This window comes from Crotalus tigris, unplaced genomic scaffold (assembly GCF_016545835.1).
Source record: "Crotalus tigris isolate CLP2741 ecotype Arizona unplaced genomic scaffold, ASM1654583v1 scf7180000017601.7605149639:7615979, whole genome shotgun sequence".
Classification (NCBI taxonomy): Eukaryota; Metazoa; Chordata; class Lepidosauria; order Squamata; family Viperidae; genus Crotalus; species Crotalus tigris.
Genome location: NW_024096505.1, coordinates 197,554 through 215,259, shown reverse-complemented (window position 1 = coordinate 215,259; position 17,706 = coordinate 197,554). Strand labels below are relative to the sequence as shown.

At 36.9% G+C, this 17,706-nt stretch overlaps 1 long non-coding RNA gene across 1 annotated transcript in view; it reads right to left on the bottom strand.

Annotated features, from left to right (window-relative positions):
- The window catches only part of LOC120319386, a 29,664-nt gene that overhangs the window by 7,852 nt on the left and 4,106 nt on the right, over nt 1–17,706 (bottom strand). The window contains exon 2 of the long non-coding RNA XR_005559747.1: nt 1,298–1,490. This is a non-coding gene — a long non-coding RNA (uncharacterized LOC120319386). The remainder of the gene's footprint in view (nt 1–1,297; nt 1,491–17,706) is intronic.

Genomic DNA, 17,706 nt, shown 5'->3' with positions numbered 1-17,706 from the left:
AGCTGCCTAGATTTAAAGGGGAAAAGATCACTGGAAGTATCTATGGAGTCAGCAAATCCTTAAATAAACTGTATCTTTTCTATGTTTGATATAGACAACACTAGGAAAAGGCATTTGCCTTAAGGACATGCTGACAGGTATGATGTATGCATCCACACATTCTACACAAAAATAATATTCTTCCAAAACTAATTTCAACCTTCATACTTCACCCATTCAAAAAGTAAACTTTCAACATTATCTGTTTTGTAGGAATTTGTGTCTAGAGGTATTCTCTAAATAATTATAATAATAGCAATGGCAATAGTAGTAGCACTTAGACTTATATACCGCTTTGCAGTGCTTTGCGGTTTACAGAGTCAGCATATTGCCCCCAAACAATCTGAATTCTCATTTTACTGGCCTTGGAAGGATAGAAGGCTGAGTCAACCTTGAGCCCTTCAGGATCAAACTCTAGAAGGTGCACAAAGAACTGGATTGTATTAGCATATTTGTGTTTTCATTTTTTTAAATGTTGTGAACATTAGGACTACATATAGTTCAAGGGAAAGGAATATCAAGAAAGAGCTTAAAATGCTATGAGGTTCAAACAGAATAATCTCCGAGCTGGAGGAGAGAAAAGAATGAAATTGAAGGACTATGCAATCAATATTATCACGTTGCTGTATTAAAAGCTCAATTTAAGAAGTATTTTACTTAATTCAAAAGACTCAGTTGTTACAACACATTATCATGTCACAAATATATCACAAACTACACACGCACACACAAAATGGTTTGGGTTCTTTCATTGATCAACTACAAACTACTATCAAAGATTAACAAAAGCATGGCAAAAAATAGACTCTGCAGGGAATCCCTATACTTTTCATGTTCAAACTGGATTAATAGTTTCTGCAAATGCAAAGTCTTCCTGCTACCTTACAAAGTAGACTTTAAAGATTGCGATGATATGAAGTTTACTTCATAAGTCTAATTAAGAAAACATAGTAGAAAAGTAAGAAACTAGGACAGGCACTGTAGAGTGGGAAGAGAAGGGAAGGAAGTCTTAAGAATGGGAATGACAGCTGTTCCGGCTTGGCATCACAGCGCCGTGGACGTAGGAAGACCGGCTCCATCTTTCTTGTCTAAATTCGCTCGATTAAACTAAAAATGTATGTATATTACTGAACTATTGGTTAACCCAGACAACACCTATAATGGTTTTGACTTATAAGAGAGGATACTGTATTATTAATTAGATGGTTTAACATGGTGGGAAATAGATAATTTTTAGAAAATAGATAAGATGTATAACCTTATTTATGGCTGAACTATTAAAGCATGGGTGTCAAACTCGCCGTGTCACGTGCCGTGTTGTGACGTATCATGACTTTTCGCATTGCCAGAGCTGGGGTGGGTGCAGCCTCCACATGATGCAACCGGCCCACGGGCTGGCAGTTTGATACCCCTGTATTAAGGGAACAATTTCAGAAAATGTTGCTTGATTCCTAGAAAAAGGAAAGTATGAGAAAGAAACTCTGTTAGAGAATTTTAATTTCTCTAATTGGTGAAAAATAAATCAGAAGCTCTCACAGATGACTGCATTAAGCTGATTCAAATAACTTTATATTTATATAAAAATATTTACAATACCATTCTTCTTTACAACAACATAGCTTAATGAAGGCTTCTTACAGAGACAGACCAGAGATGAACCTTGAGACTGGAAATCCAGCTCCTAACTCAATAATCTTTTGCACAGACTCAGTAGCACTTTCTTCCCATTGGCTGACTGAGTTACCACATGACTCTTCCTGTTCATGAATATTCCAACAAACTCAAAATAATCCTGCCTGATTATCAGGTAATGCCTTGAATAACTCCCCCCCCCCCATATACACACAAACCCAGGACTGCATTACAAAAAGAAGCAGTAAGAGGAGATAGCCTTACTATAGAGCCAGTTTGGTATAATGGCTAAGGCACCAGGATAGTAACTGAGAAAGTGTGAGTTCTAATTCTGCCTTAGGCACGAAGCCAACTGGTGACTTTGAGCTACTTACTCTCTTTTAGCCCTAGCCCTAGGCAATGGTAAACCACTTCTGAAAAACCTTGCTAAGAAAGCTGCAGGAATTATTGCACACAGGTGCCAGGAGTCAAAAGCTGACTTGAAGGCTCGTGTGCATGCACGCGCACACACACATTACACAAAGCCTCTGTATAACAATTTTATTTTTTGTGTAATGGCAATGCAACTTTAAACTATATTTAACCTCAAATTAAACAATTTCTGATTGAATACACATGTTTACAGTAAATTGAAATAAAATCATAACAAAGGATTATCAAAAAGCTGAATCAAACATTCATTTGGAATCTGCCTTTCTTCACTTTATTGCCATTAGTTCATTTTCTGTTCTCTGAGAAATAGGCAACAAGATTGGACTTTTTATTTAACATTCCTGTGTTTTTTTTCACTAAAGAAAATGCTTTAAATGTGTCTTAACTGTCTTTCCTCAAGACTAAAAGTGTCTCTAATAAAACTTTTGTTTTTGTTCTCCTGGTCATCCTTGTTTCTTTTCTGTGAACTTGTTCCAGATTGTCTGTTTCTTTCTTTGTAGTGTCCAGAAATGTGGAGGAGTTTCACCAATGCAGAATACTGTATAGCGGAATTATTACTTCCTCTGACCTGGAAACAAAATTTCTATTGATGTAGTTCAAAATTGCTTTTGCCTGTTGGCAGTGTTAGTTTTCTGGCTTATATTCAGCTTGTGGTCAACTACGGTTCCAAAGTTCAGGTTCCATGTATAGTTATCATCCTATATCTGTAAATCTGGTTTCTGTTATCTGTATGTAGAACTTTGAGTTTCATTTATGAAATGTTGCTGCTCTAACTTCTCAAGATCATTTTGAATCTAAATGTCCTGACCTTTTGAAAGACTATAGAGATTGCATAATAAGACAATTGAGTTACATGCTAAAGTATAACCAATTTTCCTATAAGTCTAAATAATGCTAATTCCAATTAATTCATTCAATGTATCATTCATACTTACATCATTACACTTTGTGTTGCTAAACAAAGAGGCTAGACAAATGGAACATATAGATCAATCAGGGCTGTAAATGGCCTTTTTTTTGTCCCTCTAGAACTTCCCTCTTTGGACACACTTAACATATCCCTCTGTAGTTTTTGCATTCACTCTTGCTATCTTTCTCTGGGCATAGAGGAGCTATAATGACATAGGCACTGGCCTATATTTGTTCCAAATGACCTGGTCCAAATATATATTTTAATAAAAAATTTCACTAGTGCTTCCTTCCTTTCTGGCTGCAGAAAGATTCATTTTCTGCAAATAAGCATTAATTAATTCACAAATTATTGAGGTTCGAGTCTTTAAAGGCTTAAAGAAGCCAGGCTAGGGCAGGATCTAATAAATAGGGAGTGGAATGAACCTCTCCAAGGATTTTGCCTCTTTCTTTCAGAAACAAAACCCAAGTGCCTTAAACGGATATTATTAGTTGGATATTTCTAATTTCAAATATAGTATTGAAATTAAAATTTTAAATGGTATCAAACTCAGGACAAGCATGAGCAGTTTTATCTGCAACCATGGTGGAGCTCATATGCTACTACGGCAACAGCTTGGATTTCATCCTCCTAAAGCAGGGGTCCCCAATCCCTGGTCCATGGACCAGTACCGAGCCACGGCATGCCAGCAACTGGTCCAGACAAACAAGAAAAGCCCCATCCGCAGGATGCAGGCCGCACACAAAGTCACGCCCCCTCCAGTCCGCGGAAAAACCTCTCTCCACATAACTGTCCCTTGTGCCCTTAAGGTTGGGGACCTCTGTCCTAAAGAATTCTTGCTGATGCTATAAGAAATGAAAATCATTGTTTCTTCCTTCTCTAATTGACACTGCATAGCTTTTATGATGGAGGCTATAGATAGAGGCTATAAAAAAGCAAAAAAATGATAAGACTCCTGGTCCAGATAGATTACCTGCGGAGTTTTATAAATCATTACAAGCTGTATTAAGTCCGATCTTGAAAGAACTGTGTAATGAAATAATTCTGGAGGCTAAAATACTAAATACATAGACTGAAGCCAACATTACTTTAATACCCAAAGAAGACTCCAATTTAACGCAAATAAAAAACTATAGACCTGTATCATTATTAAATGTAGACTATAAAATTTTTGCCTCAATAATAGCAGAAAGACTAAAGAAATTTTTATCAAATTTATACATTCAGACCAAAATGGTTTTCTACCTGAAAGACAGATAAAAAATAATTTAAGATTGATTCTTGATGTGTTAGAGTACTATGAAATTCATTCAGGGAAACTGATGGCTTTAATATTCCTTGATGCACAGAAAGCGTTTGACAATGTAAACTGGCAATTCATGTTCCAGTAACTTGTGGAAATGGACTTTGGAAAAAACTTTATAAATGTAATTAAAACAATTTATTGTAAACAAACAGCCAACATAATTGTAAATGGAGATCTTACAGAAAACTTTAACATTAAAAAAGGCACAAGAAAGGGATGCCCATTATCTCCATTACTATTTATACTAACACTGGAAATATTGAATAGAAATATTAGACAAGATATAGAAATTAAAGGACTGGAGATAAAAGATGAAAAATATAAACTACAAGTATTTGCAGATGATTTGTTTTTCATATTGGAAGATCCATTGGAAACAAGCACTAAACCTATGGAGAAAATAAAAAAATTTGGAGAAGTGGCAGGGTTGATAATAAACAGAGAAAAGACTAAAGTGCTAACAAAGAACCTAACAGAAAAACAAAAAAATCAACCAACAAAAAAAAAAACAAATCTTCAAATAGTTAAAAAAATTAAATATCTGGGAATTTATCTTACAACAAGATGTGTAACAATAAAAGAAGATAATTATGTAAGATTGCTAAAACAAATAAAATTGGATTTGGAAAAATGGAAAAACTTCCAACTTTCAATGTTGGGGAGAATAGCAACAGTCAAAATGGGTATCTTATCAAAAATACTCTTTTTATTTCAAACGATTCCTGTAAGGATGGAAAAAGCCTTTTTTGATGAACTGAATACAACAGTATTGAAATTTATCTTGCAAGGAAAAGAAGCTAGAATTAGATTGAAAATGCTACAAGAAGTGAAAGAAAGTGGAAGATTTGGACTGCCGGACTTGATGTTATACTACCAAGCAACTATTTTAACATGGCTTAAAGAATGGATAATGCTTAGAGACAAAAGACTATTGTACCTAGAGGGGATGACCTACAAATTGGTTAGCATACCTTTCTGTGGTATGAGAAGACTGAAATACATAGATACTTTCAAAACCATTTTATAAGAAATGCACCTCTTTCAGAATGGGAAAAAATAAAATAAAACATTTATATTAAGATACCTGGATGGCTTTCAACAATGGAAGCTTTGCTTCCCCAAATTTAATTAACTACGATAAAGTTGTGACAATGAAGGAAAATTGAAAGCTTGACAAAATTTACAATAACAAGGTATTGATCTATTGTGTCCTGAGCCTGCAAAGGCAGGCTCGGGACGTTGCAATGGTCCCGGGCAGTTGCAAGCTGCCCGGGACCAGACTGGCTGGCGCCAGAACCCGTGAGCATGCGCGAGGCGCGCCGCGCGCCTAAATGTTGCCGTTTGGCCCGGGGATCGTCTTTAAGAGTGACTGAGAGGCTTGTGTGCCTCGGCGTTGTAATGGGGCTACAGAACAACAATAAAGAGGCTCCTGAAACTATGAGATGCCTCGTGAGTTATTGCCATTAGCTGAGGACTCAACACTGGTGACGAAGGTGGGATGCCTTACAATTAATTGAAGAAATTGTAAGCTTACCCTGGAGTCCTGAAGCAGCAAGGAAACGGCGTTAAACTCAGCAACTGCCTGCCAATACAGCGTCGTTAGAGGTAAGCTGGCTGATAGACCCTTCCTGTACTACTGAAAAAAATGGCAAAGATAGGAAGACTTTCTGAGTTTGATGTTACGCATCCAGAAAGATGGGAGTCTTATGTAGCCAGAGTAGAAAATTATTTCAGAGTAAATCGAGTGAGAGAAGATGGCTTAAAGGCCGCAACCCTGCTGTGTGTTTGTGGTCAAGATGCATTTGAAATTGCTGAAAATTTAGCAGCCCCTCCACCTCTTGAATCTGTTACCTACACAGATTTAAAGAAATTACTAAAAGAACATTTTCAGCCCAAGTTGTCTGTTATTGCATGGAGACATACTTTTGAACAGAGATCAACGGGCTGGTGAATCAGCTAAAGAGTACATTGCTGCATTGAGAAGATCAGCTAAGCCTTGTGAGTTTAAAGATTTAGAAGAAAGGCTGAGAGACAGATTTGTATGTGGGCTGAGAACCAGAAACTTTTTGCTAAAGAAGACTTATCGTTCCAAGATGCCTTGAGAGAGGTTACTGCAGAAGAGGCAGCAGGTGGGGCAATCAAGAATATGAGGCCTATCAGAAGTACTCCAGAAGCTGTTCCCGTGCACTATGAGGGAGTCCAAGGGAGCTCGGAAGAGGATCCTGATGAAGAAGTAGATCATCTCTACCCAATCAAAGAAGGGAAGCAGAAGGAAGGCAAAGAAAAGTCTTCAGCTGTTCCCAAGTGCTTCGGGTATGGAGGTCGCCACAAGAGGACCGACTGCAGGTTTCTTTCTGCAATCTGTAGAGCATGTGGAAAGCAAGGCCACATTGCAGCTGTGTGCCTGGGCCATCAGAAGGTACAACCCTGAGAAGAATTGCGCCTGAAAGGTACCAGGGTCCCCAGCCAAAACAGGGTGGGTTTCTGTGCTTCACGAAGAAGCATTTATAGGACAGGCACACACAAGCCACTCAAGAAGAAACTGTCACTTAAAGTGAAGTTGCAAGGAGTTCCATTGGTCATGGAACTAGACACTGGGTCTGCACTTTCAATCATTTCCATTCACACATTCAGAAAGATTTGTTCTGGTAGTGGGTTCCAGACCAAGCTTAGGCCTTCCAATATAGTGCTAACAAACTTTCAAAACTCCAAAGTGTGTGTTAAGGGGGAGGCCACCCTTAACATACAGTATAAGGATTTTGAAGGTCCATTAGATGTATTGATAGTGGGGGGAGAGCGCATGAGTCTCATAGGACTCGATTGGTTTGAGGCCTTGGGAATACAAGTTACAGGGCTCAATAGTTTGCAAACAGTAGGTCTACAAGAAGTCTGCAAAGAATTTGCAGATGTCTTCAGCCCACAGCTGGGTACATACAAAGGGCCCCCAGTTTCCTTAAAATTGGACCCCACTGTCACTCCTATCAGAGTAAAAGCAAGGAGAGTACCTTTTGCTTTAAAAGGGAAAATTGATGCTGAATTGGACAAATTGATTCAGCAAGGAGTCTTAGAACCTGTTGACTCCAGTCCTTGGGAAACTCCCATAGTCACGCCTCTTAAGGCTAATGGGGACATTCGCATCTGTGCAGATTACAAATGCACTCTAAATAAGGCATTGCAACAACATGCCTATCCTGTACCTGTAGTCAGCCATATTCTGACTTCCCTCAAGGGGGGGTGTGTTTTTGCAAAGCTTGACTTAGCACAGGCTTATCAACAGTTGCCTGTTGATGAAGCTGCTGCTGTAGCACAAACTATTGTAACACACAGGGGGGCATTCAAAGTCAGAAGGCTACAGTTTGGAGTAAATGTGGCTCCTAGAATTTTCCAAAGCGTAATGGAAAATACATTGAGGGGTATACCAGGGGTTTGCCCCTATTTTGATGATGTCTTAATTGCTGGAGATTCCACTCAAAATTTAGCTGAGAGATTGAGGGCTGTCCTACTGCGGTTCCAGAAAACGGGCCTCAAACTCAAAAAGGACAAATGTAAAATTGGGGCACGGTCCATGGGGACCACTAGGGTCCGAGAAAGGGGGCGAATCCATATCATCCCCTGGGCAAAATATAATTGGAGATTATCAGGGCCTAAGGAGATCACAGAGAGTTAAGAGATCTCCTAGGTACCTTGAAGATTTTGTAACTCTGCTAGCAAAGCAGAAACAGTAAGAGGGTGTTTCTGTGGAAAATTGGAAATATGGGCACTGGGGAATTAATCTCCAGAACAATAGCCCGGCACCATTGGAGCAAGGGGTGGCACACCACGCTCGTGTTGAGGTCGCGTGTAACTATTCATGTAGTTGTAGTCTTAGCCGGGGGGGAAGGGGTGTTGTGTCCTGAGCCTGCAAAGGCAGGCTCAGGACGTTGTAACGGTCCCGGGCAGTTGCAAGCTGCCCGGGACCAGACTGGCTGGCGCCAGCGCTCGCACGCATGCGCGAGGCGCGCAGCATGCCTAAATGTTGCCGTTTGGCCAAGGGATCATCTTTAAGAGTGACTGAGAGGCTTGTGTATCTCGGCGTTGTAATGGGGCTACAGAACAACAATAAAGAGGCTCCTGAAACCACAAGATGCTTCGTGAGTTATTGCCATTAGCTGAGGACTCAACAGTGGCCATATCTGCAAATTCAAACAAGATATGAAAAAGATGCTAAAACAATGGGATTCCATAAAGAACAGACAGAATTTGATCAGATACTGTTAAAAACAGATGAAAAGTTGATTAAGAAACTATAAATTTCTGTTAAACTTAAAGATGGAGGAAGAACAAGTAAAAGAAACAATGATAACATGGGCAAAGAACTTTGGATATAATATAGAATTAGAAGACTGGCAAAAGTTATGGGAAAAATATTAAATTAACTAAAGCAGTGGCATATAAAGAAAACTTATATAAAATGTCTTACAGATGGCATATGACATCAGTGAGATTAGCAAAAATGTTTAAAAACACTTCAAACAACTGTTGGAAATGCAAACAAAGGTACTTATTATCATATCTGGTGGACATGCCCTAAAGCAAAAAGATTTTGGGTTAAAATGCATTTATGGTTGGAGAAAATGATTAAAAAACAAATAGACTTTAAGTCAGAATTATTTTTGTTAGGAAGAATAGGAGCAAATTATGAGAAAGATTGCATATATTTAATTCTACACGTACTAACTGCAGCAAGAATTGTATTTGCCCAACATTGGAAAAATGAAAATTTACCAGCTGAAGAAGTACTAATTAAGAAAATTTTAGAGTGTGCAGAAATGGATAGATTGACTTTAAAGAGAAAGAAGACTCTGTATTTTAGAACATGGGATAATTTCTATCAATGCCTAGAAAAACAAGTTAGAGAGAAAGGAATGTGATATGTAATTTTGAATATATATTAGCAAGAATATTGAGCGATTAATTAACATATTATTTATGATAATTAACTATTATCTATTATTGTTTGTTAAACATATGAATCCAGACATTATGCTGTTTGCTAAATATTAAGAATGTTATTTGGAAAAACCTCAACCCTAACCCTAACCCAAATCCCAACCCTAACCCCAACTTATTTCTAACCCTATAAAAACTAATAAAATTTATACAAAAGAAAGTATATATTTCTTACTGAACAGAAAAATTTGAATTTTACTTATATCTGCTTAAGGGAGATTCAGGAATGGACAGTTGGTTGGATAAATCTATAAAGCCTACTTATAAAAAAATAAAATGGATGTTTCATATCCAGCATTAAAGAGTAAAACACCATCTTTTTTTATTGAAAATTTTTAGAAGTTTTTACAAAAAACAAAAAAGACAAAAAAAACAACAATCCTCACCCAACCCCTCCCAAACCACCCCCTCCATCCCCCCTGAGCTTCCCAGAGCTGAATATAGGCTTAATTAAAATTTTAAAAATCCTAAAAAAAAGTTAAACAACTTATAAAATAATTAACAATAAGATATATATAACAAAAAAAAACATAAGCATTAAAAAGAAAGAGTGCTTAAAAAAGAAGAAAAAAGAAAGAAGAGATAAAAAAACAAAAAAGAGAAAAAATACAATCTATAAAATATCGAAGTTTATATACAAGTTATAAAAAGGCTAAATGGTATTTTTTTATATCCAATTTGTATTGTGTGAAATTTATCCATTTTTCCCATACGGCAAAAAATTTCTCTTGCGATTGCTCCTTTAAGAAAGCCAAAATCTTTGCCATTTCCGCCAGATAGGAAACTTTAAAAAGCCACTCTTGCAAGGTAGGCAAAGATTCCTTCTTCCAATATTGCCCTACTAACAGCCTTGCGGCTGTAATCAAGTTCAACATCAATATAACCTCCTTAGCATCACAATCAGTAACAATACCTAACAAAAACAATTGTGGAGTAAATTTTACCCTCTTTCTAAAAATTCTTTGGATATTCCACCATATCTTAATCCAAAAAGCTTTTATATTTTTACACGACCACCAAATATGATAATAAGTGGCGTCCAGGCAACCACATCTCCAACATTTAGGCTGTAAGTCAGGATACATAAAAGACATTTTTTGTGGATCAAGGTGCCATCTATAAAAAAGAGTAAAACACCATCTTTAACATCTATTCTCAGTAGCCTTAACTTGCCATATTATCAAGAAAATACTGATGAAACACAGAAAGAAATTCTCTCCATGTTGAAATTAATACAAAAAAAATTACTTTAGCTTGTGAGCAGGTTAATAATAACACAGAGGAGATAAAAGATCAATTTTTAATATAAATCAACAAACTCAGAAAACAACTACAGAGAAGGAACCAGCAACCCAGAAAATAGAAGGAAAACTAGAGAATGCTGACACAAACATTGAGGATCTAAAGCAGGGCTTTTCAACCTTTTCACCCATTGTACCACTTTTAGGATATCCGAGTACCACCAGTGGCCTAGCAAGGTGTCAAAAACTTGATGACCAAAAAAAAAAAAAAAAAAAGGAAAAAGTGATAAAGTACAGGTAGTCCTTGACTTACAACAGTTCGCTTAATGACTGTTCGAAGTTACAATGGCACTGAAAAAAGTGCCCCCCAAGCCACAGCCGAGCAAGACACCTGCCTGCCCTCCCAGCGGTGCTCTTCCTCCTGTTCGAGGTTTTCATTGTTGTAAGCATTTCTGTTGGGGATTGGCAGCGGGGATGGGGTGGGGGGTGTTTGGTTTTTATGTCACCCATCTGCTGGGTGATTGCAGCAGGTTTTGGTCACTTCACATGAACCTGGGACACTGTGACCGTCATAAATATGAATCAGTTGCCAAGCATCTGAATGTAAATCACAAGACCCTGGAGATGCTGCAACATTCCAGCTGATCGGCGCTTATTCTGGGCTCAGAAGCACTAGGATCAGCACCGAGCTCCAGATGTAGCCTGGTGCTGAGCCTGGTGCTTCCACTGAGCCCTGACAGCCCAGAAGAAGTGCCAATCAGCTGGAAAGTGGCCCTGATCCTGCTGCTTCCGCTGAGCCCTGACAGCCCTGCAGCTCCAGCCATCTCTCACTCAGGCTTGTGGCAGTGCTGCCACCAGTTCAGCTCATTCCCTTCCCCCACTACCACTTTTCTAGGATGGTCGCATACCACCTGCCAGGTACCAATGTACCACAGGTGGTACCCGTACCACTCGTTGAAAAGCCCTGATCTAAAGAAACTAATGACCAGACTCAGATAAATGAAAACTCAGAAGATACAATGATAATATTGGAAACGGAAAAGACATTTTATAAACCAAGGTTTCAGAACATACTGGATGACAAGGAAGGAGAGCTGATGGAACGGAAGATAAAATCGTTAACAGAACTGTGGGGAACTGGAAAAGGAGGGAAGTGGTTTAATGAATATCAACAGGCTAGCTCTTCCAAAAACACTTTAACCAAACTGTTTCTCTTGTTTCAAATAATATATACAAAAATAGAAGAAGAATTATTTGATGACCCAAATACATTGACTTGGAAAGTTGGCAAAGAAAGAAAGCTAAAGTAAGATTGAAGGAAACAGAAGCTTTGACCTATTAGAGGGGATGTTATAATATTAATTAGAGGTTTTAATATGGTTAAATATTGTTAATATTGTTAGAAACAGAAGTGTTATTATAACTAGATAATTAGGATTTGTAATCAGAATATTTTATCTTGATATGAAAAGGGAAATAAGAATATATTAAGAACTTTGAATAAGGGATGCTTTTGGTTGCCCAAATATAATTTGTTTTGATATTATAAATGATTGGGATATTTTGAACATGGATGGGAAATTAAAACTGAAAAAAGCAAAAATAGGAGTATGGATTAAATAAGTGGAAATTGAGTGCAAATGCAATTAAGATATGCTTTGGCTAGAAAAGATATTTTAAACTGATATTATTGATATGTTTAGAAAAATGTAACAAATGTTGATATGCAATTGTATGTTTACTAACAATAATAAGAATTGTATTTGCTTTTTGTGGAAAATTGGTTATTGCCAGAAGAAAAGAGGATGTACTGGCGGGTGTAATATTGGACTTAGTTGGAAAAAGCTTATAAATACCACAGAATCACTAATGGACTCAGTCATCACGTTGTCTATTGAGCACTTGTTTGGGAAAATAGAAAATTAATAAAACATTTATATAAAAATAGAATAGAAAGAATGAATGAAAAACTCTTTAAAGAATAACATTTCTTTCCTATTTTAAAAATCAAAAAAGTATTCAATCTAGGACACAGCATATCAATAGCACAGTCAGAAAATACCAACAATGTTTAAAGAAGTCTGGATGTTAGATTTGAAGACTGATTAGCAAAATAAATTTTAGCTGCAGACTTGGAGATGTTAAGATTTTTACTATTCCCCTGACTCCTTAATTTGTGAAACATTAAGTATAAAAATTGCAGTGTAGGAAGAGATAATTCTTTCATTCTACTTCAGGGGAAATTGGAAAAAGGTCAGGGGAATTTTCAAAGCAGAAAGCAGCAGGTTAAGGACGTCTTCTGGAAATAATGTCAGCATGTGGCCTTTCAGAAATTCATTCTTTCCAGCTCAGTACATTCCAGGACATTGGAGAGTAGAGCTGTCACTATCTCCAACTAGTTTGACCTTTGGAAAATGAGAGGTACAGTTGATGGAGGTTGGAGAAAATGACCCACCTATACAAACACCGATGGTCTAACTGTAGAGAAGCTCAACTTGACCTGAAACTGAAAACCAATGCTGCTGCTAAATCCTCTACCTGCGTATCATCTGCATTTAAGTTATCCATTGTAAGTAGGGTGATTCAAAAGACTGTGTTGCCATGAGCAAACAATATTCTCCTCTGCTTCTTCTGACATACATAAGCTGATTTCAAGGCTGATAACAGTTTCTATTACAGCAGAGGCCACCAAGTTAGACTGTTAGAGGGTACAGATACATCTTCATGACATACCAAATTTGGTTACCCAAGAGGGGAAAATACCTGTGAAGCAGTTGCGGGATAAAGATGAACTGCTTCCACTATTCCCCCTAGCCCACTATTGGTTGCCTTGAAGTAATTATTTCTCACCGCCAAATGGCTGCCCTTAAAAGTGAGAGCTACATTATTTTAGGCCATTCCAGCTGAATCCTGATGAAGAAGATACTGAGAGAGAGAGAGAGAGAGAGAGAGAGAGAGAGAGAGAGAGAGAGAGTCTTATATTTCTTGATCATTATGTAGCAATAATGATAGACTGCACTATTCATCCAATAACACTGATGAACAGAGCAAAAAATGAATATATTCTGAAATAGTGCTATTTTCACTCATTATTATTTGAGTTATACATCAGGAATGGTCAAGCAGAACAATAGCTTATTGAGAAGAGTATTACTCGTACCATTTTGAAGATGAACTTACCTGGGATGATTGGGAGAATTACTTTCCATCTAACAGCTGCTGCCTGTAACAGCTATTTAATTCAGTTTAATTGTAGAACAGGATTCAATTGCTTATGTTTCAAGAAAGAAATGTGAAGATATTATTGCAAAGTCAAGGCATGTATCTAAATTATTTATATTGAAGCAACATGATTCACTATATTGCTCAGTATATAATATTAACAGACCTTCCTAATACCAGAATTTCCAGGACATTAAATGGCATATCCATAACAGTCTCATTTCCATCCCTACCAATCTTTAGATTCAAGATTGCTGGCAGTCTCTTCACTTGTGCTGATCTTAAGACGTTGAGAAAGCCATGAACAATCAATGTTCCCTCCGGCTGAACCTATAGAAGAATGCAAAAACCTTTGTCTCCTGACCCAAATTACTGCCAAATCTAGAGCAGTAAAAATTCCATTCACCTCTGAGTTGCACCCAAAGGAAAGAATATACTTTGCTAACAATCTCCTTATTTATTTTTCTTTTGTTCAATTGATATACACCTCTCTGCCTGTATGAGGCATACATAAATGTCTTGGAAATGCAAAAAAACTAAATGGTTGCTGTCAGGTAAAGCCATTAAGCCGCCAAGTCACTATTTAAAAAAAACTCTTTGGAATAGGACCTGGGAGATGGACCAGAGTTCTTGCCAAGGGAATAGAATAGAATAGAATAGAATAGAATAGAATAGAATAGAATAGAATAGAATAGAATAGAATAGAATAGAATAGGACTTGGAGGTCTTCTAATCCAACCCTTTGCTCAGACAGGAAACTTTATACTGTTTCAGACAATTGGCTGTCCAGTCTCTTCTTAAAAACTTCCAGTGCTGGAGCTTTCACAACTTCTGGAGGCAAGTTGTTCCACTGATTAATTGTTCTAACTATCAGGAAATTTCTCCTTAATTCTAGGTTGCTTCTCTCCTTGATTAGTTTCCATCCATTGCTTTTTGTCTTGTCTTCAGATGCTTTGGAGATTAGGTTGAGCCCCCTCTTCCTTGTGATAGCCCCTCAAATATTGAAACTCTGCTGTCATGTCCCCCGTAGTCCTTCTCCTCGTTAAACTAGTCATATCCAATTCCTGCAATCTTCTTCATATGTTTTAGCTTCCATTCCCCTAATCATCTTTGTTGCTCTTCTCTGCACTCTCAGCATCCTTTTTATATTGTGGTGACCAAAATTGGATGTAATATTCCAAGTATGGTCTTACCAAGCCTTATAAAGTGCTATTAACACTAGACGTGATCTTGATTCTATCCCTCTGTTAATGCGGCCAAGGACTGTGTATCCATTTTAGCAGCTATAACTGAAAGGCGTTCATCAATGGCTTTATGCTGCCCACCTTCATTTACAGTCACCCTTGCTAGACATAAACCGTCCAACTTGCTTAGTGATTTTCAACTGGTGGAGAATTCTTGTGTAGACGTGCCCAAAGTTCTAGTTAAGTTTTATTTCTTGTTGAAGTGGCTGCATTTTGCCAAACACCTACATTTGGAACACAAATTCCAGTCACAGGTGCAAACTGAATTCACTCCAAATTTGAGATAGTATGCAGAGGTGTACTTAAGTTTTGGATTAAAGTAAGTGCTCTCTTTATATGGCTATCACCTTTATTTGGGAGTGAGCACCGTTCTGGGATGCAACAAAAATTAAGAAAGTACTAGGGAGGCATGGTACTGGAGAATTTGACCCTGAGGTTCATTCCTAACTTGCATTACTGACAATGTATGTGAGGTGCTAGTCTATTCCAGAACACATTTATTTAAATTTCTGAAAAGTTTCTGCTGAAGTATATTGAATACAGTTCAGTAGCACATGAGAATGATATATAACTGAACCACTATTCTCCCTGATAGGTTTTCACAAGGCTATCAAAACTTCTCTATTTGCTAAGGACTTCAGAGGATGTTATTTGATGAATGGCATGTCTCTGATATTGGTTTTTTTTTTTAATCAGTGGTGGCGCAGTGGTTAGAATGCAGTACTGCAGGCTAACTCTGCCAACTGCCACAATTCAATCCTGACCACCTCAAAGTTGACTCAGCCTTCCATCCTTCCAAGATTGGTGAAATGAGGAGCCAGATTGTTGGGGGCAATATGTTGACTCTGTAAACCGCTTAGAGAGGGCTGTAAAGTACTATGAAATGGGATATAATTCTAAGTGCTATTGCTATTGTCTTTTCTAGCACCCTTAATGCATTGCTATAAGCTGTTCAGAGCCATTCTGTTGTTTAAGAATGGGGTTTATTGGGTTTTGTAACTGGGCTTTTATTTCTTTAAACTCCCTGGAGTCACTGTGAGTAAGTGGATGGCCATATAAATTTTCTTAATAAATAAAATAAATGAATAACATTCTAAATGGAATGGCGTGGATATCTTACTAATAGTAAAAATACAAACAGACAGACAAACCAAGGAAATGTTGATATTCTGCTAAACTCTTTATGATATTGGCAGCCAATGTCCAGTAGAGCTGGATGTAATTTGTTAGGCCCTACAGAGTGAAAGGGACTACTTTTTAAAATCATTTTCTTCTTGTTTGCATCTTCTCTCTGTTTTATTTACAAAAACTGTACTCCCTTTACTCCCTTTCCCAAAAAATTGGAAGGATCTCCAAATGTTCATAAACTCTTTCATCCTCTTCACAGAATATCTGTAAACCCATCTTCTCCCTCTTTTTCTGAAACATCCTGTTAGCTATAGATAGAAATGCCAAACATTTGAGTGCTTTGTTTTTTCCAGTATATGAATAATTAAACATAAATTATGCCTTTCAGCTTAGTCTTTAAAGCTGATTTGTTTACCATCCTGAGCTTAAGCATTTATACTGTCATATTAAGTTACCATACTTTCCTGCAAAAGAAATAAGATGCAGTAAATTAGTTAAACAACTTTCATTTAGTTGATGTGACTTATTAGTCTTTGTGCGGTAAATTCATTTATCATGAATTTGTTTTATGTATTACATATGTTGTAAGTGGTTCAATGTAATTTTATCATCAGTCTCCATTAGTAAGAATGAAAAAAATGATTTTTTTATCTTTGGTAGATGCTATATTTATTCATATATAGGAATGAATACTGACCAAATTACAATTCAGACAGAAATTACCACAAATTTTTTCTGTTGCAAAATAGAATCCACTAAACTTCTTTCTGTTTTTAAAACAATTTGCAAATGGCATTTTGAATACATGTAGAATGCCAAAGGTTTGTTTGTTAGTAAAGAAACAAGATATTTTGGTTTTGATACGGAAAAGAAATAAGGATTTGTAGTAAGCACAAAGGATATGCAGAAAGGATACCAACATTAATTTACTAACTCTACCAATTCAAAGTTAAATATGTAATGCATTTTTGTTTCCTAAGTTGGCATCGTTTATAAAAGAGTCTGGTTGATTCAGTCATTTTATTTTTAACAAAAAAGTTATGAACTAGAATTTACTTCTGTTTTATTATCAACTGACTACAAAAGTGATAATGATATAATACAGGAAATAGACCTATTTCACTTGGCTTCCTTTTGAAAGGGCAATAATTGAACTGTAGATGAACCGAAGTTTGTCTTTTCACGGAGAAATTGTATGAAGACAAAGATATGAGGTCTTATTGATTACAAAATTTGTGTAAATAGAGTCATATAAAATAAGTCTGCTAAGAAAGTAATGGATAAGAAGGAAATATACAGTGTTGAGATAGCTGTTCAGTAGGGAAGCAGCTACTGCTAGCTTCATGTCACTCAACAGGAATTTTCTCTTTGTAATATAGCTAGAGAAGTGGAAAGAAAATGATTTCCCAGGAAGCTGAGCTAGTTATACAACGGCTTAATTTTTGGGTTTCATTCACAATTCATGTTATTGGCAAAAATACCAGTTATGATAAGTAGTATATAAAGTATGTTTCAAGCAGGATTCTCAAATCATGCCAGCAATTAAACTTTTATTGATGATAT